The 16,414-nt window shown below is 41.0% G+C and overlaps 1 protein-coding gene across 6 annotated transcripts in view; it reads right to left on the bottom strand.

Moving 5' to 3' along the window:
- Positions 1-16,414, bottom strand: part of GULP1 (GULP PTB domain containing engulfment adaptor 1) — a 2,063,281-nt gene that overhangs the window by 1,291,988 nt on the left and 754,879 nt on the right. For all 6 annotated transcript variants that reach the window (XM_069615617.1, XM_069615618.1, XM_069615616.1 and 3 more), the window contains exon 3: positions 15,263-15,364. The gene's annotated coding sequence lies outside the window, so the exon portion shown is untranslated. The remainder of the gene's footprint in view (positions 1-15,262; positions 15,365-16,414) is intronic.

The following is a 16,414-nucleotide window of genomic DNA, read 5'->3' as shown; positions in this document are numbered from 1 at the left end:
TGAAGCATGTTTTATAAGTGGTAGTCTACTTTGCACTAAAATCAGAACCAACCCAGGTTACTATAGGCCGAACACAAGAAGATTCATATTCTAGCAAACACAAGGAAAGAAGGCTGAATCGAAACTCGGCAGAGGCAGCCTGTGCCAGGGAAGCCAAAGTCACATCAATAGAAGCTATGAACGGTAGCTACTTTTAATTGAAGCAAAGAACAGAATATCCAGCCTCTGAAGGATCGAGATAAGATGGTGCTGGTAGGTGGTGGGTGAAACGAAAATCAAATACACAAATTGAGAGAAACGAGGCAAATCCATGGTGTGGTAGCATGTAACCATCTGAGCAAGAAGCAGCACTGGTTCACACCAATGCTTGACATCCGCCCAGACAGCGATATCAGAACTTTCTCGATACAAGAAGATGCAGTTTCGAGTCCAACCACAGTGAGCTAATTTAAACATAGCCCATAAAGTGATGATTGATTGAAGGAAGGCAGGGTGAATTGGGGGACACCCTGCACCTGGCTGACCGTTCTGCGTGCTGCTAAGGAAAGTGGAAATGTATGCATGGGGTTGATGCCAACCCAATCACCATGGACAAAATAATCTAGGGTCCTATAGTTAGTAGAACCAATGGGATGTCGTACTTCTAGTGACGTCTACAGTAGTCAATTTTGAAGGACAGGCTTAGACGCCCACCTGATAGTGTTTACCCAATCCCCTCATTCTGTAACCATAGACAGATATAGCACCTATATTAAAGTTACCTTTTCCTAACCAATAGAATTTCATGTTAACTTTTGAGTGTTACACGTCAGATTATGATGCATTCTGAGTATAAAAATTATGTTTTGTATGAAGTTAAAGGGAGTTGAAGCGAGACGGACTATCGCATCACTGTTGATTTCCATGTTTCCTCACTTTTTGTACTTGTCATTAAACCGGACTCCCCTTTGCCAAACCATTGAGTTGTCCTTATTGATTCGTGTTGGAGTAATAAATCTGAACCTCCATCCATCTCAAGGTGCAGCTATCTTGCCTTAAAGTACTTCAGAGCAAACCCTCACTCTATGGGCCGGCCGGGGTTCTCCCCAGTACACGCTTAATACCCAGAGGTTTCTAAGCACAAACCCAGGGATCGAACCTGTGTTGCTCCGTGTGGTCTTCCTTACAAGGCAAACACGTTGCCCCTGAGCTATCCTCCCGAGACATATTTTATTTGGAAATGGTCTAATAGCTTGGCAGTACCCCATTGCCTTAGTGCAATGTGCTTAATAAGACTACTTGACAGAGTTCTAAGCATTTTTAACGTTGCTTCTCATAAAATTATGGCAACTCCCTTTTATGACCTCTGAGGCTCCCAACTCCATGGCATAGGAACTTGAAGTGTTTGGTAACCCAGTTGCCAAGAAGGTGGGTGGAAGGGCACTCTGGAAAGTAAAGTCAGGACCTAGTGGGGAGACTACCCTGAGTGTCTCCCACCCAGCTCCACCACTGGTCAAATCTAGTCAATGGTTTTCATTGTGATTCCTCATCAAATGACTATGTGGTGCATGACATTATTCTGACTTGCTTATTTTTCATTTCAGTTTTTGGATGATACTTTAAAAAAACATCAGTAAAGGCTACAGCATAGGACATTTTATTATGACCAGTGCATTAACGCTAAAAGAAAACATGTGGAACAAAGGGGCATATTCTACAATACCCCACCGTACAAAGTAGTATGACAAGACGTGAATCATATAGTAAGCACATAGTTTAGAACATCAGGCTGTTAAAGAGAGAAATGCATGATCGGTTGCTAGCAAATGGTAATCCTATTAACATGAAGTCCTTTGGAACAAAGGGCTCCGAGAGTCATTACTGTAATTTGGCCTTAGAACATGGATTACTGAGACGCAAAGTGCTTTACATCCTGGTGAATTTACAATACAAATCTGATGTTTCATAGATTGTGTTATGATGTTACCAGATTTCTGTGAACTGTGATTAATTCTTATGCATACGAATGGTGCACACAATTGTCAAAGATGCATAATTTAAGTGACATGGGACACGGCCAACAGTTGTGTCCCCATTTCTGATTTCAAGCAATGTCTTCTTTATTTGCCAATCATAACATTGGTCAATGTTAAACTCTGCTGCGTGGTATACAGGAGCATCCATTGCAGAGACTCTCGTATCTGGTTTCCCAGATAACATTTATGACTTTCTAATAACCCTGTGGTCACCACAACAATTACTTTTTAAGGCTTTCTGCCTCATCACGAGTTTGGCGGTAACCCTTAAATGTGGCGGTAATGCTATTACTGCTGCATTTAAGGGTCCGCCAAATCACAGGTTTGGCACGATTTACCCCCAACTCAGTGCTGGGGGTAAATCCACGGCAAATATACTGATTTTCGGTGCTATTACCACACACTAATACCACCGACGGTAGTAGCGACCCAAATTCCCCATTGGGCCCAATGCCAAAAGAGGAATGGGGAATTCCTGAATGGGCCCAATGGGGAATGGGGAATTACCCTTCCACCAAACCCGTGATCTGGCGCTAATAGCGCTAGAGGGTTTGGCGGTAACGCTAATAGCCCCAGCGGTATCCCAGCGGTTTTACCACAGAGAAACCACCTAACTCGTGATGAAGCACTTCGTCTTTTCAGAAATCAAGGCTCAGACAGTGAAGGGCACATGGGAAGACCCTCCTCAATGGAGCAGCCTGCTTTACTATTAGCACCTCAAAATTTTCTGACTTTCAGAAAAGGTTTAAACACGTATCTATCATCTAAGTGTTCTTATATGCTTCTTATCCTCTGTCTATGGTCAGTGAGACAAATTAGTTTGGTGCCTTGAGACCACTTGCTCCATACAAGTCTGGGTCTGGGTCTTGAAAATGCACACTCACTTGCAGAACATTTTGAATTCTTTGGCTATGTTTCATTATTGGGTTGTTATTTTTTTTATTTTTTCAAATGTATTATTTATATAGTGCTGAAAAGGGACCTGCAGGCATAGGAGCACTGACAAGACAGAAGACAGACTACAAGGAACATAAACCAACAGACTGGATTATGACAAGCATAGGGTTGAATTGTTCAGAGAAAAAACAGTAGCTCTTTGTTACATTGAAAGTTTTAGAGTTGTACAAATTACTCTGGAGCCTCAGGTGACATAGACAACTTTACTGGGTTTGTATGTTACAGGTAGGTACAATAGGAGTAGGTAAGGTATACTTAAGACTTAATATGAGAGACATCCAACGGTCCCCCTGTGCTCAAGCTTTAGTTCCCAACTGACTCTCTGGAATCACAGCAGCTTTACATAATAACATTCTACACAGACAACACTCCATACTCGACACTCTAAGCTCAGACACACACATCAGAAACAACCAGATAAGGTAAAACTCAACCCTCTTCTGATGTTCAACAATGTCAACTGTAGTACAAACTTTGTCTCATGGTGAGTCCCTCAAGGTTGTTGGAGATTTTTCAAGTTCTACCTTCCGACAAACTGAGCACTCAACTGTTTGGGTCTGTTCAAGGATCACTGGTCAACTAATGGGTTGGCACCCGTATGTGCCAGGGTGCCAATCATGTTTATTATGTTCCGTGTGTTTATCTCTGCCCGTTAAAATAGTGTTCCAGATGTTTGCTTTACATAAGTGACCTCACTGGGAGTAGGGGATCAATATATGCTGCCATGACGTAATTCCATTAAGGAATCAGAAATTGTATGCTACAGGTTTGTTCTAGCCCTCTTTGGTGCAGAAATGCCTCTATTGCCTGCAAATAACTATCTCTAAACAGAAACAATAGTTTAAAGTAATATCCTTAACTCTGATCGGTTTGTGTTGAATTGCCGGTCAGATAGCATAAAGAACTGAGCGCCCGTTTTCGACATCTCTGCTCCGAATCCCGGCAGGGCCAACTCAACCTTTCATCCTTCCAAGGTCGATAAATTGAGTACCATGCAATACCACAGTGTGGGATAATACTTTCAACTGTTATCTCAGCGCTTAGATGCCTTTGGGCTTGTATCGCTATATAAAACTAGATATTATTATTTGAAACACAAGAGGTCTGAGCAGAATTGGTCTCCCTCCGACTTTCATAACTTACATAGTCCCAGCCTGCAGAGGGAGAAGTTCAAAGAGGATAGATGGGAGCCATGGAGAGTCACTCGGAAATAAGCCAGAGTGTGCAAGAGTTCTCCTCTTTACATGCAAATGCCACAAAGTGGATGGATTCCTGCCCTATTCCCCAAAGAGCCAAAGCCTGTAATTCAAAATGCCTTAATCAATCAAATAGCCTCCCCATGGGTTTTTGCTAGGTCTAGAAACGGTCCAGGACTACGCTAGTGTCTCGACTGTTGGTACTCGGGGCTAACTAACCTTTTGGTTGTAGACACTGAACTTCTATCTGGGGCTCCAACCAAAAGATCTCAGGCCATTCCCCCCTGAACACCCCTCTAGCAATGATTGACTCTCCCAATTAGTAACACAAACAGGTGAAGCACATACAACATTCGTTATTCACCTCACCATGTGATTAACGTTTTTAGCTCTGAGTAGGGAGTGTGGGCACTTGGAGATGGTGTGAGAAGAGATAAGGTTGGGGTGCGAAGAAGACAGGAGGCTGTAAAGAAGAGGAAGTGGGTACTAACACAAAGGAGAGATAGCTCAGACTGAGGAACAGCTGATCAAGAATGGAAAGAAGGGGGGGCTGAAGAGAGGAGAGCAGGAACGTTTGCTAAAGGTGGTTGGTGGGGAGGATTGATCAGGCCCAAAACATACCAAGTGCCTAGAGGGGTAAGAGACAGACACTGGGCAAGACAGACGACAACCTGGTGAAGGTGATGTTAGTAGCCAGGGGAAATGAGGAGAAGGAGATGGATACTTCTAGCTATGAGTATATGGCAGATCGTCAGGGAGATAAACACAGGTTGGTGTACCCAAATGAAAGTACTCTGGAGAAAGTAGTGTGAAGCCGAGGAGAAATCCAATGAAAGCACCAGGGGTTGCCCCCACTCTGCCCTTGATTTTGGGACTTTCTCTGAATTGTGCTACAATCCAGAGAAGCTGGCACTGAGCCAGACAGGCTCGGGGGAGAGGCACCCTAACATGCTCAAGCCAAGCACCTGCATTGCCAAGAAGTAAGGATGTTAAAAAAGCACAACCATGTGCTGTGAGCAACAGGAGAGTCCAGATACTTCACAAGAGGAGGGGGAAGAGAGAGAGAGAGAGAGAGAGAGAGAGAGAGATAGAGAGAGAGAGAGAGAGAGAGAGAGAGAGAGAGAGAGAGAGAGAGAGAGAGAGAATGTATGCCTGATTGCACTCACTTTTAAATTGTGTACTACAATGTATTATTACCCAACTCAAAAGTGGCAAAACAAAATTGCTCTGGGCAACCCTCCAGACCATTGTTCTTTGCCTGCCAAGCCATTACAAAAGGGGAAATACCATATGCAAATCATGCTTGGTTCCACTCCCAAAGGGGCAGTCCAGCCAAAACTAACAAGTCGCATCTCTTCTGCACAAGACCAGAAGTAACCCCAGACATGTTTTGCCTTATTGACATCATCAATGAGGGATAGCATGGGTCTCTAGGCTCAGCAGGCACAGAACCCTCGTCTGGGCATACCCGTCTCACTCAGGGTGACAATTTAAAAAACAAAAGAGGTGATAGCTGGAAGGTTTAGAATAATTCTTAACTTCTGACATTATTTAGGTCAACACTCCAGACCATCTGTCTTTTCCTTCCAAGCCATAACATAAGAGGAAAGACCAAGTGCAAATCAGGCTTGGTCCCTTCCCAAAAGGGGCAGTCAAACCCATACCTCTAGGTCAACTCCCTGCTGCACAAGACCACACACATCCCCATACAAGTTACAGCCTCCTTGGGCATCATCATTGAAGAGTAACTTGGGTCTCTAGGCCCAGCAGGTGCAGGAACCATGTCTGGGCATACCCGTCCCACTTGGAGTGACATTAGCAAATGGTGCAAACTGATCCAAATAGAAAAAAACAACCATATATGCAAAGGTTCATTTTTTATTGGTATACAGATCGCCTGCTGCCAGTTTGGCTGGTTTTGCAATAAACTTATCTCAACTGGTGGATAATTGTAGTCTGACTTACCCAAACTTGGTTTTGTTGGGGGATTTTAATCTGCATCTTAATAACTCTCTGAATTGTGATGCCCAGAAATTGGAGATATGTCGAAGGGACCTCTCATTGGTCCTATGCAACCATCTTCCTACTCATAAGAGAGGACACTTGTTGGATCTTATTACCTCTGAGCCTGGAATGGTCAATAGTTATATCCCAATCCCCGTGACCTGGTAAGACCACTTTCTGATTCCATTTTTGGTTCATGTCCCCCCAAACACCCAACTCCCCCAAAGGTTTCTCATGGTATCTAGCTTCGTAGAAAGTGGTGCAAGGTCGATTCGGCTGAGCCGTCCAAACATCTTTCGGGGGAATGCCATGTTCTCACAGAAAAGGGGCTGGATCCTCTGTGCTCCTTTCTTAACTCTCTGGCGCTAGTGGCTAATAAAGCAGCCCCAAATCTTCCCTTCTGAGGTAGACTGAAGCCCTCTGAGGCCTGGTATTCCCCCTAACTCAGGTTACAGAAGTGGGTATGTAGATGCTTGGAATGGCAGTGGTGACGGAACTACGAGATAAATTCTCATAGCCAATATAAGCAAGCAGTTCTCCATTATATCATCAGCGGATTCATGATGGCAAGGCTTAATACTATGCTTCGAGAATCACTGAAGCAGCATGTGCTTCTCGTGAGATTTCTAGAGTGGCTAAAGATTTATTGACTTGCCCTGGATGCCCAGGCTAGGTGCAAAGAAATCAGCACCTTCTTTTCTGAAAACATTCTTGGGATTTGTAAGGACATTGAGGATCGGCAATTAGAAGGGAATATGGTGCTTAATGGTCTGAGCAGTGATTCAGCCCCCTTGGCTGGGGCTAGGATCTTTACACTGGACCCCATTGATGAAACATCCATTCAGACTGCACTAGGTGGTCTTAAATCTGCCTCACCCTGTGATGTGTTCCCTTCCGCATCCTGAAAATCCCCTCTCAGAGATCCTTGAACTTGTTGACGACAGCTATACAGCATTCTTTCTCTACAGGCTCCATTCTGGATGCTATAAAGCATGCTGTGGTTTTGCAACTGATTAAGAAAGCCAATCTGGAAACACGGGTCTCGGCCAGTTATAGGCCTATCTCTCTGCTCCCTGCTGTCAAGAAGCTGCTGGTGGTGGTGATCACACCTCAAATCTCGAGCTTCCTAGAAAGTGATGACTGCCTTCACCTGTTTCAGTCAGGCTTTCGCCCCAAAATAGGGACAGAATCAGTCATGTTATTGATGCTAGGCGATCTTGCACTGTTGCAGGACCGCAGAGAGATTGGAATTCTTATTCTCCTTGATCTCTCCATGGCCTTTGATGCAGTGGATCACCATATTCTGCTTGTTAGGCTGGAGCAGGTGGATGTCACTGGACCTATCTTTGCTTGGTTTAAGTCCTTCCTCTAGGGTCATTCGCAGACTGTCTCCTTCCAAGGATGTTTTTCTTCCCTTGTTCAGCTGCTCCTTGGGGTCCTGCAGTGGTTGGCCATGTTCCCTCTTTTATTTAATCTATATGTGTGGATGCTGGCCAATTTTATCTCCGACTTTGGTGTGTCGTTTTATTCCTACGCAGAGGATACCGAGCTGATATTCCAACTGGACTCTTCTATGAATGCGCCTCCCAGTCAGCTGCACAATTGCTTGGAGAGAGTGGGTTCTTGGATGGCAGCTAACTGGCTCCAATTAAAAGGCAGTAAGACTGAGGTGCTTGTGGTGGGTCCAAAGGGCAGTGACCATTTTTGGAATGCACAATATTGGCCATAATCTCTTGGCCCCTGTCCAGTACCTTAAAAGCTTGGACGTGAAACTTTTACCTGATGGGTTGTGTGAAGCCCAAATTTCCGCCATATGTGGGGCGGGCTTTGGAAAATTGTAAGCACTGTGTAAAATCCTCCCTTTGCTTCCTCTGGAAAATTGCACCACACTAGTAACTTCCTCAATAATGGGTTCCGTATATTACTGTAACAGTATCTACATAGGGCACCGTAGTATGAAATTCAGAGACTTCAGGTTCTTCAAAATGCGGCGGCCAGGCTCGCTCTCGAAGCTCCACCTCTGATCTCCTCTAAAGCTCTACTTCTCCAGCTCCACTGGTTGCCAGTGGGAGTGAGGATTCAGTTTAAGATCCTGTGTATTGTGCATTGTGCTCTCCATAATGCGGGGCCTCATTATTTGAGGAAAGAATTGGTGAGGTATCGCCCCGCTAGAAACCTCCGGTCGGAAACTAAAGTCCTATTGAAATTTCCCACATTTTGCTGCAAGTGCTTGGGTGGCCGATCTTTTTCAGCACTGGCTCTGACCCGATGGAATGCTTTTCCATTCCATTTGAGAGTCCAGACTGCATACCTTCCCTTTAGGAAGCTCTTAAAGATCAGTCTTTTTGGTTCTCCGACTGCTCATTAAGCTGTGGTTTCTTATCTTTGTTAAACTGCTCCCCTCCTAGCGCCATGATTCCTTCGGGTCATAGTCCTCGCTTTATAAATCATAAATAAATAGTACAAGACCAACAATTAGTCATGAGTCGACCTCTAATTGGAGCTGCAAAAGATGATGGTGCATGTTTTCACACACTGTCAGTACTATCTGTGCTTAAAACAGAACCCACACAGCCAAGGATCAAAACAACATCATCCACGTTCCTTGACTCCCGCAATGCACCTGCCTTTTAGGGAACCTCTTCATGATGACAGTTAATAAACTCTGGGTCAGTTTCTGCTAGATGGTAGCAACCCCATGGAGGCAGAGGGGCATTGGGGCAATGCAAATGTTCATTCACCACATGTGATAGTGTGAATATATTACCAAGATTTACGTGTGTGTGTATGTGCGTTTGTGTGCATTTGTGTGAGATATGGAGAGTGAGGGTGAAAGATGTAACAAGATTCCTATTGGCAGATATTTAAAAAATGGGTGCTGTAAGAAATCCACCTGGCTGGCTCAGTGGGCGGGTAACTGGCTGACGTCTCGCAAATGTAATGTCCAGGTTTCTACAACAACCTGGTCAGAGGGTGACACTTTAGACCCAGTCATTGATATTGACATGTCTGTCTATTGTAGCATGCTTACTTTGTGGCCCACCCCGGTTTAATTGAGGCGAGCATGAACCTACCTTCCATGTTACCACTTACTTCAATGGTACAGACGCCATCAATACTTTTAAATGTATGGTATTACATGCTTCATATTAGTGTTTATTTTCATCTACCAAATACGACACTGATTATATGTATCAACAAATGGAAAAGCCTTTATATTAAAGTAAGCAAGAGACAACGCGTTCAAGGCGAGTACAGTGCAGCCATGTATTATAAAAATGCCTCCTACCATACCTTCTAAGGATATTGTATGTTGATACTCTGTGACTTTAGAAGGTTATTTGGCCTTTAACCTCATTCCTCTGTTTGGTCAATAAACAGGCTTATAACAGAATGGGGGTTAAAATAGCAGACATATCATTGTATGGGTTACAAAGCAAGCTGCATCATCCCAATAATGGTCCTCTAATATTACACATTTTCATGTTAATGATGTATGCAATAGAGCCAACATTTTAGAACTAGAAAGGAAAGCAAAGCAACTTTCTTTTGAATATTGATACATTGAATGGATACTGGGGCTAAGATACTTTCCCTTATTAATATGCATGCTTGTAGTTTTGTGTCCAGCATTGTGTACCAGGGAGAGACAGAAGTGTTGTTACACATTATAGTACAAGAACTGCAAATACTCTGCATTTACAAATCATTACATTACAAATTACAAATCTGTGTGTGTCAAATCAGATTCTCATCTTCCAAATTATTTTGCTTATGAACTCAAGTTTTATTTAATCCTTTAAAACATTTCGAACTTTCATTTGGTTGGGTCTGATTTGAGCAGGTCCACCCATCATTACTTCATACACCACGCTCAAGAAAGGATTTTGCCTACAAAATGCGCTTTGTTCAGACCGTTCTGTTGCTGAGAAACAGTAAGAGGTTCTGTAAATTCAACCAGGTTTGAACCTTTGGCATCTCTTGATGTATTAACTCAATTTACTTTTCCTTTCTTTTGATTTTAGTTTTATTTATCATTCTTTAAAGTCATTCTAAGATCAGTTGCCCGTGGTCGAGCCACACATTCGGTAATTACAGCATGTTAAAGCTTTGTTTAAATTTCCCGACAAGTAAACTTTTTACGGTTTCTCGCATACAAAATTATTCTTACCATTATTTTAATTAAAGAGATTAAAGGCACACCTACACATTGCGTGGAGTGCATTATTGTGATCAACTTAATGTCAGCTACTAAACAATGATGATTGAGTGCAGTTTCTATGGACCATTCCATGTCGTAGGACATTTCATTGAGGAAAAAAGAAAAAAAGCATCGTAGACTAGAAGCACTTCAACAAGGGGAAAATAACCACCTGTTCCTGAAAGTATTTTATGTGTGATTATAGATGATGTGTGCTTCACAAGGTATAAATTAGAAAACTACAGACATTGAGAAAAATGTTGACTTTATTGAAAACATTGTGAATTAAGTTTGATGTTGACAAAGCAATTGAGACATCTATGCAATTAGAATTAAAAGATTAAAGTCAGAAGAGAGTGAAGTTGGACATTAAGTAAATATGCAAGTGTGATAATGGAGAAGAAAGTTGCACCGGTACTGTCTATAAACCCACTTGTTCCCAATCATGAAGGAAAGTATAAGCCGAGAAAGATTCAGTAAACTGTTAGCAAAACATCAATGATCATGTAGTCACCATTAAGAGTAGAATAGGTTGTGCAACACAAGTAGGGCAGGTAGTTGGTTGCATTCAAATAAGAAGGAGGTTGCAGAATACCCAGACAGGGGCGGGACGGACTGTACATCAGGGTGTCTGAGAGTAAACATGTTGCAGGAGCTTAAACTAAAAATGCATATGTTTTCAACATACATGGATTGCCATTTTTTTGTTTGTAACGTTTAAATGCAGGAAGTCACACAGCTGTACATTTCTATAGAAAAAGGCTTTTCAGTAAATTATACAGCAGGTTTCAATACAGTATTTCACTATAGTTGTTTGTATATCTGTCGACAAGGAAATACATATTCTTAAGAAATAGGAGGCACAAAGCAAGCACCTGGGAATTCCTTGTTATCAGGCAGCAAGAATTGCCCATATGTCTAGATAATCATGGCAGTTTGTAAAGGACAACCATTATACCTATTAATGAACAGTGCATTCAGAAAATTATAAACGAGGAATGGATTTAAAGAGGAGAGAGCGCAAATACAAAAAATAACATTTTCCAATTGAGTGAATGAAAAAGAAACACAAGCTGTGTATATAAAGGAGATCTTACTTTTAAAGTGGATGGGTTATGTGAAAACAACATCTTCAAAGTATAATTTAATTCTAACTTTACTTTACTTGATACCATTTATAACGCACAATCAGGAACCATAGGCTTAAGGGCACACATTCAGAGGAGAGACAAACATATAAGACACAAGTAAAGCATCAACCTAGAACAACAGTGGCTTGAAAGCGCAAGTGAAGGAAAAAAGTAACTAGGAGAATGGGAACGTTTTTAGTTTCTTCCTAAAAGCATCCATTGATTTTGTGTCTCTTAGGTCAAGCGGAAGGGCTCTAGGAGCAGCTTTAACAAAAGCCCCTTTCATAGCTTTACCAGTATTACAAATGGGTACCTTCAATATATACGAGTTCTTGAATCTGAAGTCTGACATTAGGTTTCTCAGAGAGTAATTCCTTCAAGTAGACTGGCATCAGTCCTGTGCGTCATTTGTGGATGATCAAAAGCAACAGATACCTAATACTGGATTCCACTGGGAGTCAGTGTAAACTCCTTCTGGCCTCGGAAACATAATCTCTCCAATTGAGTCATTTAACAACTCTAACAGCGCTATTTTGGATTACCTGTAGACAGCTAAATTCATATTTCCTGATGCCAGTCAGGAGACTACAGCAATAATACAGCTTCGACCCTATAATGGCCCTCGCAATAGTGTCTGCATTAATCTGAGTGATATATGGCCGGAGATGGGCTAACGATGTTATGTAGTAGGCTGAAGAAGATATCAAGCTACTAGCATGTGCCCTCTTATTCAAATGGTGTTCAAGTACAATTCCTAGAGTTTTCACTTTCTGTTTAGTGGAGATGTTAAAACCTGCGATTGAAAAACAATTGTAAGTGGGTCCTAGCTTCTTTAATTTATTCTGAGTACTGAGTACCATGAGCTCTGTTTTTTTCTTTATTCAAAGCCAGGCCATTCTGCAGCATCCAGGTTTGTATAAGGTCATAAACCCTGGTTAGGCAAATGTAATCCTCCGAGTTCAATCCTGTCAGGGAGATTACACATTGCGTATCATCCGCATAGTTGGAAAGGCTACGCCATTCTGCTCCAAAAGATCAAAAAAGGGAACCATAAAGGTACTATAAAGGCAAGGAGACACACAAGCACCCTGGGGAACACCATATGCCAAAGTTATAGGCAAAGCCTCCGCCTCTACACTGTCTTTTGCTAAGAAACGTAGTGATCCACAGTGCAGCATCATCAGAGAAATTTGCCACGTACCTTCAACCTGGTAATCAGAATGGAATGTTCATCCAGGTCAAAAGCCACGGACATATCTAGCCACATAAGGAGCAAGGCCAGGGCCCTATCCATCAAGTCAAGTAATGTAGACTTCAATTCCAGGAATGCTGCATCAGTCCCGTGACCATGTCTAAAACCAGATTGATATTTATTAAGGATCAAATGCTTATTCAAGTGGAACGAAATTTGAACATAAGCCACATGTTCCAGAATTTTCAAAAGGAAAGGTGTGTTTGTGGCTGGCCGATAGTTTAAGGCGTTTTTGCACATAATTCTGGTTTCTTCAAAACAGGAGTTATCCAAGCCTTTTTTTATCCCCGTCGGGACATGATATTTTAAGAAGGATGCGTTCATAAATTTGCATAGCGCATGAATTAAAGTAGGGGAGCAGAATTTTATTATCATAACTGAACATGGATCACCCTTGCATCTTGTGGTTTTAAGATGTTCAATAATACTGGCCAATTCCGATACTGAAATTGGGGAGAAGTTGAATTGGTGAATGGAAAAATAACATTTCTAGTACCATTTTTGATCTTGAGAAACATATTAATTGTGACCAATCAGTTATTGAGTTATTTAAATCTTACTTTTGTGGTACAAACATGTAGTATGCACACTTGCAAGCATAATGCCATACAAGCAATTCCAACAACTGTAGGAAACATGGATTTGATTGGATATTTACAAGGAGAGCAAGTGTATTCAAAATCTAGATTTGAAGAAAAGTCTTTATTTTCCATAGTTTTTGTGTTATGAGACTTTTTTCTCCAAAAATATATAATTTAGATTTCTCTTCTATTCACTAATACATATTAGTCTGATTAATTAGGGTAAACTGTATTTTCACTTCACCTGTTAAATTGAATATTGCACAATTTGAAATGAGTTTCAATCATAACACATTTGTTGGAAGGAAGAACATTTTTAGTTTATCTTTGATAATTGCGTAATGCATCAAAATAAGATGAAATAACTATCAGACAGACTTAGGGCTGATTCATGGAATTATTTGCACTGAAAAACAGAGATTTGTGCGCCATTCTGCCCGCAAATCCCTGTTTAACAAATGGGGATTTTCGGGAAGGATGGCGCACAAATCCCTGTTTTTCGGCGCAAAAATTCCACAAATCAGCCACTTAGTCTTTCTTTGAATGTTTCACTATTGCATTTCAGAGAAGGTGCAGTCAGTCCCTGCAGAATTGTATCACTTTTCATTGCTTGACTTGTTGTTGAATCAGAGTTTATGAGGAGGGTGTTGTATACATGGTCGTAGACCTATTACTTTTCATAGCAACCACACAAGGTTGATGCACTCTCACGCCATGGAGTGAGCGGCCAAATAATGGTGAATTACTATGTTTCAAATCATCCTCCATATGTTTTCATGCATCTATTGTCCGTGAATTTCTACTTAATGGAAACCTAGCCAATGGTGTGGCTTTAATCCTTTCTCTAATATTTGCCATTTCTTCACAAAGTGCAATACGAATTTCCAGAAAGCCTGAGCAATAGGAGACAAAATGCCACTTAGGTATAGTCTATAGTTTTAGCATGCAACATATTTTCTTCTCAACATGACACTAATACCACACTATTTGAAAAGTACTGTTTGACATACATCAAACAATCCATTTAATAAATGGAGGTTTGGATTTGCATCATGACCAGGAATTGAGCGTGACTTGGGTTCCACCTATGTAATATAGCCATGTAATTACAATTTCTATTAATTTGCCTGTAGTTATACAGTTGCAATGAAAACATGCCTAATACTCTAACAAACATCACTTAATGCAACACACCCTCTAATCTCATATCAAAGTTGGATACATTATTTTATTTAAAAATAGACAATACATACTCATAAACTTTGAAAGATAGATCTAGAATAAAAATAAATATTGTAACATTAGCCCACACAAAATCACTAGGAACACCATTGGCAGAATAGTCTCATGCGAAAAGACAAATCCACACCACCAGATTCTCCATTCCCACACTAGGTTCCAGATCATTTTCAAATATATGTGTGTATCAGGCAAGGTGACACATGTCAAATGCCTTGTCGTATTTATTTACAAGAAATGCAGGTGCAAATCCATCATGGACCAGTAGTCATCCAATAATAAATACCATCTTAGACCCATATGTCAATAATCCAACTTCAGAGTTCGGAGCCTTGCCCTGCTCAGCACCACCAATTGGAACTCTCTCATAGCAAATCAGAGAGAAGTAGACATTTTCAAAAAGAAGCTAATGGCAGACATTGTGAATCCTCTTGATACATAATCCAGCGTCTTATTCTCTTCCCTCTCCTTTCTAACTGTATTTAAGTATTACCAAGTGCTTGAATATTGGAACAGTTGATTGTTTAACAAAAAAAAATCAATACATAAACAGAATTGTGCTTAGACCTAAATACACATGTACAGTGGTACATCTTGTTATACTGACATTGCATTGGTAAACATAGATCACTTTTTAATTTAATTTTAATTCAAATGTTCTCAAATTGACAAAATAAAAGATCTTACCTGGATTTGATAGTGTCCTGCTTTTTTACACACTGAATGATGGTGTCATTGACCTGTGTATCCGTTTCATAGAACGTCCTCATATGCAGGTATGATTTAAGCCTACAAAGAGCAAGCACAGAATGTTAAAAAAAAGGAAATGCTTTTTAAAATACTGAATACTGAATAAATGAAATAGATACAAACATGGGTTTGTTGTGTAAAGTATTTTACTGCCAAACATGGCTTCTCAGAACTTTCCTTTTTCCTTATGGGAATCACATGATTAAATGGTGCTTCATGCAGGAAGCCCATGGTGTAACACACATGCTAACACACAGGGTGTTGTGTAAAAAGCTGGAAATCAAAAAGAGTTTGGAATACGATGTACTCGTGGACAATGAAGATGTGCACAGCTTAACTATCCTGTGAATGGATTGATAATATACAGTTGCAAGTTATGATCTCGTCTGACAGAACTTGCAGGCTGGCAGTGATGTTGTTAATCTGGCAGTCTTTTGATCACGTTCAGTGGGATTCCTAGCTACAAGATATTTTGCTAATACAAAAATGATCAAATGATTGATCTAAGAAGTTGACCGGAAAGGTTAAGAAAAAAGTAAAACTTTTGTTAGAGCTTTCACAATCAGAATTATGATAGGTGTAGCATCTTCGCACAGGCTCTAAAGGTAAAAAAACAACCACGTATGCAATGTTTTAACAAAACAAAACCGTTATTTCATTTGCGGGTTGCCCCACACTGCGGTGATAATCCCTCCCACCAAGTGGGGAAATACTATCTATTTAATCCAAAGAAGGGACGTATACATATTTCTTTGGCCTATAGTTTCGGGAGTGAACTCGATTTTGGAACCTTTGTCCAAAGATGTAGATTTTTATCTACGCCCTTTTGTAAACAAAATGAAGAGCTATGTTCAGGACACAAGAGACGCCATTGTGAAAATCGAAGGGCTTATGTTTGATCCTACCACTGATATATTAATTTGTCTAGATATGCAATCACTGTATACTAACATCCCCCAAAGAGCCACTCTAGAAGTAGTGGAGTAAACCCTGTTAAAACGTGAGGATAACCATCCGGTTAGTAATGCTTTCATTATATGGTGTGCCGAAATGGCCCTTACTAAAAACTTTTTTTCAATTTATGGGCCA

The sequence above is a fragment of the Ambystoma mexicanum genome, chromosome 9 (assembly GCF_040938575.1).
Source record: "Ambystoma mexicanum isolate Mex_15411 chromosome 9, UKY_AmexF1_1, whole genome shotgun sequence".
Lineage (NCBI taxonomy): Eukaryota > Metazoa > Chordata > Amphibia > Caudata > Ambystomatidae > Ambystoma > Ambystoma mexicanum.
Note: the sequence above shows the minus strand (reverse complement) of the source record. Positions and strands in the feature narration are given on the sequence as shown.